The sequence below is a fragment of the Malus sylvestris genome, chromosome 17, assembly GCF_916048215.2.
Source record: "Malus sylvestris chromosome 17, drMalSylv7.2, whole genome shotgun sequence".
Taxonomy (NCBI): Eukaryota; Viridiplantae; Streptophyta; class Magnoliopsida; order Rosales; family Rosaceae; genus Malus; species Malus sylvestris.
The window spans coordinates 26,905,191-26,921,736 of record NC_062276.1 but is presented as its reverse complement, the minus strand read 5'-3'; the positions used below and the strand labels follow the sequence as shown (position 1 = coordinate 26,921,736).

Sequence of the window (16,546 nt, the reverse complement as noted above, 5' to 3'; positions counted from 1 at the left end):
GTCAAAAATTTAGGTCATTTGATGACCATTAGACATGTCATTCACCCGATTTAAATCAAGACGTGCAATCTACCGAAAACAATTATGTGCATTTATCATGAATTTATACACCCAAAACAAATTCAATTTCATTTCATTTCAATTTCGATGTCCAAAGGAAACTCTAGAAGTCAAATTTCATCATCTAAACCGGCATCATAGTTCAAAATGAAAAGATTTACAAGCATAATACTTCAAGAATGCGTACCTTAGCAATCCTTGATTAACCTTCATGGGTCCAATACTTTGCATCAACAAGTCTCATGAAGAGACACAAAATACGTCATGATGCAACCGATTTCCATGCCTTAAAAACCACAACCTATTATGGGGCTCATAGTGGGATTTTAAACTGATGGCATGGAACTTTATCCCAAGTACTTCATGAAACTAGATTAATTTATACCTACGGGCAAGCATATTAATTAGTTTCTAGTAATGGATTATATGTCACAAGAGTTACCTTCATAAAAAACTTCAACACCTATGGGCAAGATGAAGCTTTCACAAACTCCTGTGAAATAAAACCCATACTATGCCATCTTAATTAAAACAAAGGAAACGATCCACACCTATGGGCAAGAAGATTATCCATTTTATTCTAATTAAGATGCAATGTTGATCGAAGTAACTTAAAACCACAGTCCCATAATCAACTAAGCCGCTATGGCTTGCTTAGTTGACAACACATTGATCAACTCCAGCCTGAAACCATACAAACGTCACATGGATTAATTAGCTGTAAGTGACAAAGTTATGATAACCTGATTCAAGCTTTGAGTCTTTCCAACAAAATGGCCTCAATTTAATAATCTCCTTCATAACTCCCTTTGATATCCAATTAATCTAAAAAAACTTGACAACATACTTGAAGGAGATTAATCACATATAGCACAAGTTGTATAAGACTGTAATATCAATCTTCCACTACAAGGATGTCAATATGTATGAAAGAACATGATGGAGCTAATAGATTTAAAATGGAAACACTTTAAACAATACAGTCGCTTTAATTCAAAAGTTAAATTGTGATATCACCTAAATGCTCTTTTAAGTCAAAAGGGTTCCTTTCCTTTTATACCTTTATTTCCGTAGTACAAGGCTCCTAAAACATTAGCATAAAAAATGTGCATTAGCCTTGTAAATACTAAATTAAGTAAAGGAACAACCAAAATTCTTTTCTTCCAAAAGAAAAATCTCCAATACATGCCATACATTAGCCTTGAATAATTTATTTTCTTCTCCCCTTATGGCACATAAAAATTGACTCATCAAAGCATTGTTTAAATTCTTTAGACATAGGAAAAACTAACAAACTATATACAAGTTAAACTTATGCTTATCAATTAAGTCACATACTTTGAATGAAATACATACCTCATGCCTTCATATGTTCACCACTTCTTTATAAACATATATATAATCACATGACCAACCACGATTCTCATATAAATAGATAAAATACAAATGAGAATTGTCACATAATTACTAAAAACCTCATTTTATTTGTATATTGTTCTTGTTCTTGCCACCGGATGCTTTCTGCCATTCTCAGTCAATTCACAAGTAATGCATCAATTTCATAATTAACTAGTCATATACAATTGACCATACCGAGATATGAAAGCAAAATTGTAGACAAGCTAATTTGATTAGTCATGCATATTCCTTACGAGTTAATATCACTATGACCATAAGCAACAAATGTACTACATAACTATTGCTTATCTGCCAGATCATACATATATTTGTGTCTTTGTATGGTATCATCTCAAGCTTAAAGCAACATATGACCACCCAATCCTAGTATAAAAACACGCCATAAGTCTATTTTACTACATGTTTGCAAATTTAAAATTTAATCCATATTTATTACTTCCCACAGCAACTAATGACATGACAACTCAATTCAGTCTATATATATGTCCCACACATTATCATATAAGACAACTAATTAAAAAAAAAATTGATTTGCATGAATTTATTTTACCCATGGAAATCAGAGGCAATAAGGATTTGAGGTTGTTTGTACCATACTTAAGGCCTCCGTATTTAGACCTCGTATTAATACTCAGGGAACTCAAGTGTAATTATGTAATAAGTGAGGATCCCTTATTCTATAAAAGGACTCCTCACTCTCCTCATTAGAAGAGGTGAAGATTCAGGCCATGGGAAGAGAGAAAATAGCCTAGAGAGCACACTGCCCCTAGCTTTCTTGTATATTCACCATTCGAACACTTGTGCTCTTCCGTTCCTCTCTGTTCTTATCACTTTCTCAGCTACCTCGAATGGCGACCTCGACGTTCAAATCAACGACAAAACGGACGACGATCGGAGCATCCAAGGCTCCGCCGGAAGACTCGGCTACGTTTAATCAGAAGTCGTCTCACCAGTGCTCTCACAACCTGAGCTGCTTCTCTCGCGGGTCGCCGGAACGGACGCTGACGGCTGACGATTACGATGATAATCCGGTTCCCAGTAGAGGAAGGTTCGTCAACAAGGTTAGATGCTCGGGATTCCCAGAGATCAGCCTCGACGACCTCATTGTTGATCTATTTGACTCCTCTGCTGACCGGAGCCACTCGGTTGCGCGGAGCTTTGAAGCTACTCCTACTGGCAGTGCCTCGTAGAGGCGTGGAAGGTCGGTGTCAAAGCACGGCCAGAGAGTTAATGACGGTACTAGTAATAATTCAGCTGGAGAAAGGGTAGTTTCGGAAAGTAAGGGTAATTGCAGCTACCATAAACCCTTACAAGTCTAACTGCCTCAAGTTGCTATTCAGCTAGAGGAAGGGTAGTTTCGAAAAAAGCTATAGTAGATGAGATCGAGGCACAGCTTGCTCAGAAAGATTTTAAAGTCACAGCTCTGCATGGTGAGAAAGACCAGGCATCTCGGATGGATATTTTGCAAAAATTTAGATCTGGCATTTACCATGTTCTTGTTGCGATTGATGTTGCTGCCCGTGGTCGTGACATCAAGTCAATTAAGTCAGTTGTGAACTTTGATATTGCAAAAGACATGGACATGCATGTCCATCGAATTGGTAGAACAGGTCGTAGTGGTGATAAGGATGGCACTGCATACACTCTTATTACACAAAAAGAGGCACTTTTTGCTGGTGAGTTGGTTAATAACTTGGTTGCTGCTGGTCAGACTGTTTCCACGGAGCTCATGGACCTTGCAATGAAGCTCGTGCTGCCGTTCAACCACTTGAAGCTACTTTTGCTTTTGTCGACCACCAAAGAAGATTCCCACACTTTCATCATGCATGTTCCCATTTTTTGAGAAAGCTACAAGAAAAGCAAATGGGTGGTGTCGGAAAGGTTGTCCAAGCAGTTGTCACTTTAGAGAAAGGAATATTGCCTTTTCACAACTGGAGTATACTGACCTTTACAACCAACAAGCGGAAGAGGAAAAGCAACGAAGAAGAAGATAAGTTTTCTCAATTGCTATCTGCCAAAAGAAAAAGAAAAACAGAAGAGAGGGATCTACTAGTCCAAACCTGCCTCCACGTGAAAGTTTCCTCCAACAGATGGACTGCTGAGGTTGATGTGAAGGGAGAAGTCTCGGTGTTGCCAAGTCCCAACAGTTTTTTTTTTTTAATGATGTGATTTATTTTTCTTATCTTTTGGAGACATCTGTATAACCCCACCAAAGGGTAATCATAAATAAGAAAGAAGGCAGCATGCCAAAAAAAAAACGACAAGCCCAATATAATGGGCTGGAATGTTATGTGGAGGGTGAATGCCCATATGCCCAAAAGAGCCAGGCTTTATGGCTTCAAACTCCAACCTCCATCCCTCCACTTAAGTTTACCCTTTATTATCACCAACCAGGTGATCAAAAGTACGTCCAGTACTCAAAAAATTATTCGGCAGCCTGCCACTATTATCACCAACCAGGTGATCAAAAGTACGTCCAGTACTCCAAAATTATTCGACAGCCTGCTGCTACTATCACCAACCAGGTGATCAAAAGTACGTCCAGTACTCCAAAAAATCATACATGAGCATCACTCATGTTAATCATACATAAACATTCATGAGCATCACTCATGTCAATCATACATAAACATTCATGAGCATCCCTTTTCACAACATTCATGAGCATCACTCATATCAACATCCATGGCATCACCCATGTCAATCAACATAAACATTCATGAGCATCACTCATGTCAATCAGCTTCGAAAGCTTCATTTACAGCGCTATAGCTTCGAAAGCTTCATTTATAGAGTTCTAGCTTCGAAAGTTTCATTTACAGAGCTCTAGCTTCAAAAGCTTTATTTACAAAAGCTCTAGCTTCGAAAGCTTCATTTACAAAGCTCCAACTTCAAAGCTTCACCTACAAAGCTTCAGTGCATGGTGTTTGTACCATACTTAGGGCTTCCGTATTTAGACATCGTATAAATACTCGGGGAACTCAAATGTAATTATGTAATAAATGAAGGGGTAAATATGTAATAAGTGAGAAGCCCTTATTCTATAAAAGGACTCATCATTCTCCTCATTAAGAGAGGTCAAGTTTTAGGCCATGGGAAGAGAGCACACAGAAAATAGGCTAGAGAGCACACTGCATCTAGCCTTCTTGTATATTCATCGTTCAGAGTGAAACAATATCAACATCAGTTTTGACGTAGCCCAAACATTGGGGTGAACCACGATACATCTTGTGTTCTTTACTTTCTTGCAGATTCATGGTCGGATTTACGTTGTACCAAGACCTATCCAGTTTTGTGCATCAACATTTAGTGCCATCTATGGGAATCGACACGAAAAGCTATGTCAGTTCTCTTTCATTTTTTTACCTCACCACCGTGAGATCTCACCACACTCCATCATGAATCTACAGAAACTGAAGAACCAAACACCTGCACAGTCACTACAACACCCATGTTTCCCGTTCCAACTCCTGGTCACGACAGCAGCGATGGAAACACAATCACAGCCTCTCTCTCTCTCTCTCTCTTACTCCATGCTTATGTAGTGCAGGTGGTCTCTCATTGCAAAATGACTACCAGGAAGAACAAACAATGATGTCAAAAACTACTGGAACACCAAGCTCAAAAAGAAGCTTTCCAAGATGGGAATTGACCTATCACCCACAAACCCTACTCTCAGATCCTCTCCAACTCTGGCTCTAGCAGCAACAAAAATGCCGTCGGGCTTGTTGGTTCTGTAGAACTGAACCACGACATTGTTCATCACATTCTTACTCTCCTCCCCATCGATAAGTGTATCAAGGCCCACGGCTTGGCGACGAGATTCAAAGACTCATGGCGCTTTGCTCGGAAACTCCACTTCGGGAGGGAGTTCGTCAAGGAGTTTAGACTTGAACCAATGGAGTTCGTCGACACAGCGGACCATGTTTTTAGGTTCTACAAGGGACCCAAAATCCAGAGCTTCCACATCTACGTCGATCCCGACCATGACTATGTCGCGCGAATCGCCTTGAAGAAATGGGTTTCCAAGTGCAAAGAGAAGGGCATTGAAGAGCTCGATTTGGAGGTTTTCGCAATCGAACGTTTTCCTGATTACTTTATCCCATCGAGGGTTTTGGATGTGAAGACCCTCAAAGTGTTGAAGCTCACTTTCTGTGTCTTCACGCTCTCACATCTTGGCAAATGTCTGTCCCTTATCACAACTCTTATTCTCACCAGAGTTAAATCATTGAAAAATACCTCCAAACTATATTCAATCACTGCCTCCTCCTCGGAAACCCTGGACATGGCATGGTGTGAAGGGTTTCGAGATCTAGTGGTGGCACACCGTACCTAAAGAGATTTCAGGTGTTGAAGATTGCCAACAGCGGCTCAAGCATTGAAACTGTGACGGTATATGCCCCGAGTCTTCAATATTTTTACTACACTGGACAGTTTCCTGGTTTTCAAATTATTTCGCAGCCTATAGTGCACTTGAAGCAGGCCATGATAAAGTTTAACCTGATCACAGTTTTCACAAGCTATCGGCAAATTGAAAACCTTGTTTCTGCAGTCTGCATGGTCGGGGTCCTCATAATTACCGGCACATTCCTTGAGATGAAGACACCCAACAAGACATCAAGTTGCTTGCTGAGGCCATTCGAAAGAATTTCTTGGCTCCTTTTCGCGACCTCATAGCTAAACTTAACCACACGGATGGCGATGCTCATGTGACTCACATCGTTGCAGACGGTTGGATGTCGGCATTCCCCATGGATGTCGGTGTTCTTTTCTAGCACCGGGATCGACCTCATCGTCTCTTTGTCTCAGTCCGGCACCAATCGCGCCAAGCATGACAGTAGCGTGACATGCGTGACAGCGTGATAACAGCGTCTCAGTCCGACGTTCCCCATGGATGTTGGTGTTCTTTTCCAATACCTACTTTAGTGCAGGGTGCACATGCATGACATCAGTGCAGAGACAAAGAGGTGCAGTGGAAAAGAGAAAAGAAGAAGCAAAAGAAAAAAAAAAAAAAAAAAAAAAAAAAAAAAAAAAAAAAACTCAAATTTAATCAGCAACAAAAGGAGCATCCGGAGCTTGCTTTCGAGAAGCTCGAAAACATGGGAAATTACTTTTCTGAGAAAGCCACGAGGAAAGCAAAAGATAAGTTTCTATTAACAATCTTATTATTATTCATTTTGTCTGCCATCTGCCAAAAGAAAAATAAAATATAATAAAATAAAAAAAGTTTTACTTTTACTTTTTAGCATACATCATTATGTTTTCTTAATATCATTGTTTATTTAATATCTTATTATTTTATTTGTGTCATAATGACTAATTATAAAATAATAATTTTATTATTTTTATGTCATGATGACTTATGATTAAATAATATAATTATTATTTCTGATATCACATGATTACTACCACATTATTGATTTATACAACATGTGATTTATCAAACAACTGAATAAATCATTTATTCATGATTATATATACACACACACACACACACACACACATTTAGGCAATACCTAATTTATTGTTGATTTATGCAATATGTCATTTATCACACAACAGAATAGATCATTTATTCACAGAAGGGACACATTACAATATTTTTGCCTCGACAAACTTTGCCAACTTGATTTATTCATTATACGGTCATACTTATACTACCAACTTAAAGGCTGATGAGCCAGCTGCTCATGGTGATCTCTTATCTGACCGGACACCCACTTGCTTATCACCAACCAGGTGATCAAAAGTACACCCAGTACTCCAAAATTATTCGGCAGCCTACCGCTATTATCACCAACGAGGTGATCAAAAGTACGTCCAGTACTCCAAAATTATTCGGCAGTCTGCCGCTATTATCACCAACCAGGTGATCAAAAGTACGCCCAGTACTATAAATTATTCGGCAGTCTGCCGCTATTATCACCAACCAAGTGATCAAAAGTACGTCCAGTACTCCAAAATTATTCGGCATCCTGCCGCTATTATCACCAACTAGGTGATCAAAAGTACGTCCAGTACTCCAAAACATACATAAGCATCACTCATGTCAATCATACATAAACACTAAGGAGCATCACTCATGTCAATCATACATAAACATCCGTGAGCATCACTCATGTCAATCAACATAAACATTCATGAGCATCACTCATGTCAATTAGATTCAAAAGCTTCATTTACAGAGCTCCAGCTTCGAAAGCTTTATTCACAAAAGCTCTAGCTTCGAAAACTTCATTTGCAAAGCTCCGACTTCAAAGCTTCATTTACAAAAGCTCCAACTTCAAAGCTTCACTTTCAAAGCTTCACCTACAAAGCTTCAATGCATGGTATACAAAACACCACCTCCGAACAACCGCCACTTTGACCCATACATGAATTAAATTTGAAGTCTCCAGCCAACAGACTCTATTGACTGAAGATTTGGGGGACTACACTATGTACCATATATTGGGCTTCCACAACTGGGCCTTATGAAAAATACTTGGAGGACTTAGCCCATTATTTATGTATTGAGGAGTGAAACCTTATTCTATAAAAGGGACTCCCTCACTTTCATTAAAGAGCACCCATTATCCATGAGCGAACCCTTATTTTATAAAAGGGACTCCCACACCATCATTAGAGAGCATTACCGCCTGCTGAGCAACCACCTCACCGCGAGCATCAACTCTAGCCCATTATTTATGTACTGAGGAACGAACCCTTATTCTATAAAAGGGACTCCCTCACCTTTATTAGAGAGAGACTCTTAGCCCACCACTTATGTATTGAGAAGTGAGCCTTAAAAATTCAACTTTTCCCAAAATAGCTGATGAGGCCAGCCAATATGCACATTTATATGTATGCTTCTAGGTATGCCTTAAAAATTCAATTTTTCCCAAACACACTAATTTCCACAGATTTGGGCTATTCATCAAGGAGCCCCCCCCCATCTAAAACTTTAACATTTGGAGCAAAGTTACTTAACGATCTGCTGCTAGTTAAAAGAATTGTAAAACACTTAATTAAATGAGAAGACCAAAAGGAAGGGTTATACCAAGATTTCATATGCCTATGTATATATATGAACCTTCACATCCATATATTAATGCCTTCATGTCTTTTACACTGTATGTTTTCATTCCATACATCAATTCCTTCATATGCCGGTATATATGAACCTCTCCATCGAACTTGCTGATGTACAGGGATCTCAAAAATTTCTCATGTGCAAGGTTAAAATAAATGTAAATATGTACATATTCTTACACAACTTGAGAATACATCGACAGTACATGGTAAAACATTCCAGCCAAAATATTAGCATGAAAATGGAAGTAGAAAATTTGAAATGTGCCATGGTCTTCAGTCTTAGTTAATTTAATGAACTGAGTAATCAAATTTTCTTTACGTCCTTTTTCAGAACTGTTGGTGGCAATAAAATTTGACTAATCAATTGATTTTTAAACTTACATATACTTGCTTGATCAAACAATTGCTGCCACTTATGCAATTGTTTCATGTCATACTAGCGTAGCAATTGTAGAGTATAATTCATATAGAATATAATTCATGGAAAACATGATACCTTCGTTGTAGCCAACAATTCAGAGAAATCGCAATATCCTAAATTTATCATTGCTCATTATATTTAAGGTGGACCGAATTAGTTCTAATATGACCTGATCAAACATATACGTCACAAAATTGATAAAATTAGTTCTTATTCAAATACATCAATTGCCCATTCGGATATACATGCTGCCAAAATTTGTAAGAATTGGATCCATATTGGTGACATGCTTAACTAAAACATGGTATTTAATGTACCTACATGCTCGACAATAATCAGCACATCAATTATGCAAATATATCTTAATCTTAATTATAACCAATTTAAACTTTTAAGGATCCAATTAAATATATACACCAACCAAAGTACAATATCATAGGCCATCATGAAGAATATCGAATTCAATGAGACAAACCGTTTTGCTTTGGTAGATGACTTTGTTTTGCTCGCTAAGTGGAGGGGACCTTCTTCTTCCAATGTAAGGTCATAACAAATATAACATGCTCACAAAAATTTATGAACAACATCAGCGGCACGTGTGATTAGTAGAGTTTCAACGTCTATCCAAATATCAATTACTGATTAAGCTGTTTGCTTTCAGTAACTAAAATCAACTTTTCTTAATAGGTTTTAATCATATAACCAAAAGCTCTGATACCACATGTAAACTTTATGTAGTTATATCAGCGGAATGATGTAGGATGTAGCAACACCAAAGTCTTATACAAAGCACCTAGCCGGATACTACTTTATGGGAAGCGTTTGTTGTGTATCTAGTGTTTACAGGGACCTTAGTATTTATACTAGCTAAGGTATTAAGGTTCCATCCATAAAGGAATCCCAAATCGCACTTTTTTAGCCTATCAGTTAGGTATCATAATCATAGAAAATCAAGGACTCCATCAATCTTACTTGTATTACAAGACACCTAATATAAGATTGATATCTTTGGGAAATCAAATCACAATATCTACATTAATCTCCAATATTACATTCCTATTATATGTTGTAGACCATTTAAGGTTGATTTACATCAGAATAAATCCAACACCTTTCCCCTTCTCCACCAACCTCCATTGAATTGTAAACCTTAGTCACCCAAATTCGTCCCTCCGGTGACTCCACTTTCGTCTCCTCCTGCAACCTCTCTTCTTTGATACCCACCCCAATCCCCTCATCTAATCGACGTGAATGGCCATGCCGCTAGCGGTGGAGAGCTTCATGTGGCAGACTCAGCCTTATGCATATCATCATCCTTTATGAAGTCAAAGAAGCACGGAGTCAAGAACTTGTAGATCTCATCATCGTCGCCGTTGGTGGGGTTGTTTGGTGAGGTCGGTTAGCAGACTAGGACAAATGGGCGACTGGACGAGGACGCGAGGATGAAGAAGACGCAAACGGTCTTAGCAGTCCACTTCTCATTAGGGGTTCTTGCTAAGAACTCCTAACGAAGGACTTAGTCAAAGTGTATCCGGCTTAATCCCATAACTCTATTCCTATTCGTAACAAACACAGTATTTGACTAGTAGCTAGTCCAGGGTTGCATCTGCAATTTCAGACTTAACTAGTATGAGAAACTAAATTAAACTGACTTAATAAAGTGTTTTGTGCAGTATTGAACTAAAAACTAGAATAATAAAAATAATAATATTTAGTTCTATCTTTTACATGGTTTTTCTTTTTACTTTTCTAGAACACTCCCTCTCTGTCTCGAGTCCTGAATGCTCTTCATTTTTTTCTCCTTCCCGTCCAACTTCCTCTCTGTCTCTCTCTACTTTCTCCCTCATCACTAAATGCAGTTCTTCATTCAATCTTAGAAAAAGCTTCTGGATTTGTCATGTGGGGTTTTTTTGGATTTTTCACAACTTTCTGAATTTCATTTGGGTTTTAGCAGATCCGATATTAGGGTTTTTGTCTTCTCAGTTTTGGCGAGTGTTTGGTGACGATGTCACAACGGATAAAGGCGATGGTCGAGCAGAGATCAAGATTGGGAGTCAAGGAAGCCAAGGATCTTAGCAGAGGAGAAGCGCTACCTCCGACAGCGAGCTCGGTATAAACCTAAGATATGCGCACAAGGAAAGTGGATTTAAGGTCTTGTGATTTTGGGTTCGGAGCGAGGAGAGAGGGAAAGAGTAGGACAATGTCAAACATAGAGTGGAGATAGGCAGTTCTCAGCTAGTCCCATGGTTTTCGGGGACTCCACTAAGAATCTTTTAGGCCCGTTTGGCAGCTCGGATTGTACTGTACTCATAATTTCTGTTGGGTAGAATAAATAATCATCGGATAGTACTAACTAAATTAGTTGGTCGTTTTATGCAATATCAAACTAATGATCGTATTATTTATCTTGTGTTTGGTATAATACAGATATATCGTTGTAATAAAATAAAAGTAAAATTTATGTTATTATATCTAAAAAAACCCAAATATTTCTCAAATATTATCTTTAGAATACAGACATCGCTAGCGCTTACCAGAAACGTAAAATTAGATATTGAATAAAAAACAGCAGCCATGGAGGTTCGACCCAATCCAATAGCCGACAACTCGTCGGCCATGCAGAAGCAGTGTTAGTGCCACCTTCAACTACTCAGAAAATTTAGAACCAAACCCCCAAAATTAGAATCAAATAAAAAAGCCCCCAAAATTAGAACAAAACCTAATTTCAAATGAACATTGCTGAGAGCAAATCTTTCCTAATCTTCAAACCCCTTCATTGATTCCCAATCAACATTCTAAAACCCGTTTGAAAAATACCTAAATCACAAAAAGCAGCAAAAAGCTAACCTCTTAAATATCACCAACTAATGACTCGAATGTTGTGAGATGAGAGATAAGCAATGGTCGGTGTGACTGGTCTTTCTGCCTTTGTGGGCATTTCCAATTATCAGACAAAGAGTGAAGATGAAGAGAGAACTGAGCCAACGAGAGAAGAAAACAAGGAGAAGAGAGCCGGCGAGAGAAGAGACAGGGAGAATGGTGAAGAAATGTGAGAGAGAGAGAGACCAGTTCGCGTGAGAGAGCAAAAAGAACCCGACTAATAATTTGGGTCTTTTGGACGATTTTATTACGAGTATATATATATATATATATATAGAGGGAGATAAAGGGAGAATGCCAATTTGGTGAAGCATTCAAAATGCCAAGAATGTCCTCACTTCAGGAAAAACAAACAAAATCACCCTAATAGAATATGGTTAAAATCGTAATATGCAACTATAATAGGGCTGAAATCGTAGTACACACAATATAATATTCAGAGATGTTTTTACAAGTATTAGATGAAAGACATCCCCTATTCAAACAAATTGTGACCCTTCAGATGAAAGACATTCTACAACCAGTTGCTACAATGGAAATTGCAACCAACTGCACGTTCAAAAGGCCACAACGGCTTACTCAATCCCCACTAGTCATAGAAAAAGGAGAAACGAACTCAACCGCACATAGTCGTTTCTCACATCGTCTGTTTTATGCTTCTTCTTCATCCACTTTCATTGTCTTAAATTTCCTATTCATTTTACTCAGTTTTTGTTCAATTTCGATAAGGTATTATAGCTCGGAGCTGATTTGCAGATTTTAAAAATGGTGGATGCTAGGCAAAAAACACTTGGACAGGTAATTCAATTTCAATGACAAAACCGTTCGTTTCTTTAGGATAATTTTGATCTTCTGCTGATTTCGACTAAATTCTTAAAAAAATTAATTTGCTTAGTTTAATTTGTAGTTGTTCATTTCTGATGAAGAGCTATGAATGTTATGAATTACTACAGGTTTAAACTAACGATCTGTTCAACAATATGAAATTGCTTTGTGTTTTAAGATCTTCATCCGAATAAAGTTTCGTTATTTCATATGGTAACGGACATCCGTTTGCAGTTCGGAGCCAATGTGCGTATGTTGAAGATGGTGTATGCTGGGCCAAAAAGGCTTGGACAGGTAATTCAATTTCAATGGCAAGACCGTTCATTTTTTTTTTTTTGCGTAAGTTTGGTCTTCTGCTAATTTCAACCAAAATTTTTTAATTTGCTTAGTTTAATTTGTAGCTTCTCTGCACAAAGCGTCCTCCCTCCTCTTGCTACCCCCACAGTAGCGGATCCACAGAGGGACCTGGGAGGTCCCAAGACCCCTCGGCGACCCTAAACCACTGCTAGAAATTTTCTGGGGACCCCTCATGCAATGCAGGTTGCAAGTACGACATCTTGTCAGAGAAGAAAGAAAATAATTGGCCCAAAACAATAGTGTTTTGGCCAATTGTTTTAAATTGTTTTTTAATTCCCACCCAAAGTGTTTGTCCATTATTTTAAAAGGAAAACTAATGAAAAGGGCTTGAAAACTTTGAGTTTTAATGATAAGGACAAAATAAAGGGTAAAGTGAATAGTACCATGATTGACTTTTTAGTGTAAAAATGTAGTTTTTCATTAAAGTGAACAATATCGGGAGCTTGTCGTTAAAGTTCCCTATTTTAAATCTCAGGCCCAACCCACATCATTCCCCACTGTCCCACCCTTCCCCTGTTTACCGCTCTTCTGCTCCCCCCACTGCCTAATAACATATTCACCCAAATTCCTCTTGTGCTTCCCTCAATGCCCAGCTTTAACATATTCATCCAAATTCCAATCCCCAACTCCTCAGATTTCAAAACCCTAAAATTCTAAATCCCACACCCAATCCCAGATTATAATTTCATTACTCCAATATCATACCTCCCCAAATCTCTAGGCCACCACTATTTGGTTCACAATTCAAGTAAGTTTTTTGGTATTCTAATCTAATCTCAATTAAATTATATTAGATATTGATGGAGATTTTTAGTCTATTATTGATATGATTGTTGATATGTTTTATGTTTATACTCATTTGATCATTAGAATTTAGGTGGAATTTTTGTTTATTGGTTAATTGGTATATGTTTTGTATTTTTTGTTAAATATGTAGTTTAGAAATAAGAAATATGGAATTTTTGTTTATTGGTTAATTGGTATATGTTTTGCATTTTTTGTTAAATATGTAGTTTAGAAATAAGAAATATGGAAAAAAAAATTCAAGCCAAAGCCAATAGGACCATCTATTTGTTCGGGTAGTTCAAACTCAAAACAAAAGGACCATCTTTTCAATGTTATTTTTGTCCATAAATTTTTTGACCTTTATTAATAGGACCCCCCGAGTTTAAAATCCTGGATCCACCACTTCACTCTCTTCTGGAAGAATTTGTTTATGAATTGAGAGATTGAATTGCTGCTTGGAAATTCGGAAAATTTATGGTCTTTGTATGGTATTTTAGGTTTAGGATAATTAATATTGAATTTGATGAACTTGATTAGATTTTGCATTGTTTCTGGCCACTGCATATTAAGTCTGTGATAAAAATTAGAGATTGTTTGTGTGATTTTTTCCGTATTCATAATTGTTCAGCATAATCAAAATTAGAGTTTTTTTTTTGGTGTGCTGATTTTCAGGTACTCTGTATTAGTAATTGCTTATTTCAAAAGGGAATGCGGGGATATAATAGAGATGTAACCAAATTTCCAATCTTCAACCATTGACTTTTTGTATGTAAATTTTTTATCACGATACTCTATTATTTTTTGGAGTAATTAGTTTAACAATTGATATCTGTTGTTTTGGCATAGGAATATGGTCGGTCAGGCAATGAATATGAGGATTATGAGGACAATGAGGATGGCGAAGAATATGAAGAAGAAGAGGAAAATTCGGAAGAGTTTCACCCCCACTACATTTGCACCTTACAATTTCCAATTGGATTGAAATCCTCCATCTTTTTCCATATGCTCACCAATCTCCTCCAACAGAATATTCAAAAGGATAAACATGGGATGAAACTATAAAGCAATGGGCAGTTTTGCGAGAACGAACACAAACTGTAGAGCATAACGGGTTCCTTTGTTTCTTTGTAGATGAATGGAGAACTTTAAGGCATTTCTCATGTGGATTTTTCTTATAGAAAAGGTGTGGTATTCTGTATGATCTTACCTACTTTTTTTTTAGTGTCGTGTGATTGTTTTCTAATAAACTTAGGCTATCCATATTTTTTTTTCTTATCTCTTTCCTATGTTTCTTACTGTAGGGATGCATCTGAGTAGTTTTACAAGAGATCTAAATGGGAAAAATAAAAATAAAAAATCCTTCTGAAGTTAACAAAATGAATACTTATGGCAAGAGGATCAAAGTGCTCCCACACTTCTGATTCTAATGGAATGCAATATGATTACCCAAAAACCTTACACAGTTAAAATAATTGCACTAATTATACAAGAGAAGTTAAACTGTAAATCATATTCAATCATGTGGGCAAATAACCCTGCAGAAAATTGTTCATGCCCATAATGTGGTCATCCGAATTTTGTATTGACTGGTCCATTGATTTTTCTGAAGGAAATCAGAATATAGGCCTGTTGCCTGTGATATGATTGACATAGTTTAATTAAATTGAAACCAGACATACCCATCTAATGTATATGTTGAATGCATTCGTCATCTTTAGGGGCGTGCAGTGCCCGTGATTAAAAAAGGCCTCTCACATGAGTGTAAGCGTATGTGGAGATATAAGGTGTTGATCTCCCTCATTTTGATATATGATTGGATTTTTATTGTAGTAGATTCAATTTGCAAAATTACAATTGCTTTGCTCTTAGTTCTCCACGATTGTTTTATTTGTTATTATTTCATTTCTTTTCATTCTGTGTGTTTTTTTTTTTTCTTGACTAGCCAGGAACAAGATAAAGCCTTTTGATTGTTTGGATCGACATGGAACGATAAGCATTTTTTCAAGCCATTTGAAGTCCATCCAAATAAGAATTCAGGACTATGTATTGTCTTGCTTAATCAGGTTTTTGTTTTGGGTTTTATATATCTTAGTTTCAAACAATTCTATATGGCTTCATTTGTATGCTTTTACTTCAATGTTTGGGTGAGAAGTTGGATGTCTTCTTCATTTGAAAAATAAATAAATAAATTTCCTCTTTTCCATGGTGATTAGTTCTTGACTGCTCTCATTGTAGAGGACAAAAGTATAAACATTAAACACAAAGGTTTTTGAATTATATGTGGATTGAGGATAAAAATATAAGAGTATATGAAATCAGAATTTTGTATTGACTGGTCCATTGATTTTTCAGAAGGAAATCAGAATATAGGCCTGTTGCCTGCGATATGATTGACATAGTTTAATTAGATTGAAACCAGACATACCCATCTAATGTATATGTTGAATGCATTCGTCATCTTTAGGGGGCGTATAGTGCCCGTGATTAAAAAAGGCCTCTCACATGAGTGTAAGCGTATGTGGAGATATAAGGTTTTGATCTCCCTCATTTTGATATATGATTGGATTTTTGTTATAGTAGATTCGATTTGCAAAATTACAGTTGCTTTGCTCTTAGTTCTCCACAATTGTTTTATCTGTTATTGTTTCATTTCTTTTCATTCCGTGTGTTTTTTTTTTTCTTGATTGGCCAGGAACAAGATAAAGCTTTTTTATTGTTTGGATC

General features: G+C 37.1%; 1 long non-coding RNA gene and 1 pseudogene across 1 annotated transcript; both read left to right on the top strand.

Annotated features, from left to right (window-relative positions):
* The first annotated feature begins 3,342 nt into the window (after positions 1-3,342).
* On the top strand, positions 3,343-6,156 carry LOC126611934 (putative FBD-associated F-box protein At1g61330; annotated as a pseudogene).
* An 8,268-nt stretch (positions 6,157-14,424) lies between these two features.
* Positions 14,425-16,020, top strand: LOC126611354 (uncharacterized). The gene is made up of 3 exons (XR_007618816.1): positions 14,425-14,551; positions 14,669-15,005; positions 15,765-16,020. It is a non-coding gene; the product is annotated as an uncharacterized LOC126611354 (long non-coding RNA).
* The last annotated feature ends 526 nt before the right edge of the window (positions 16,021-16,546 follow it).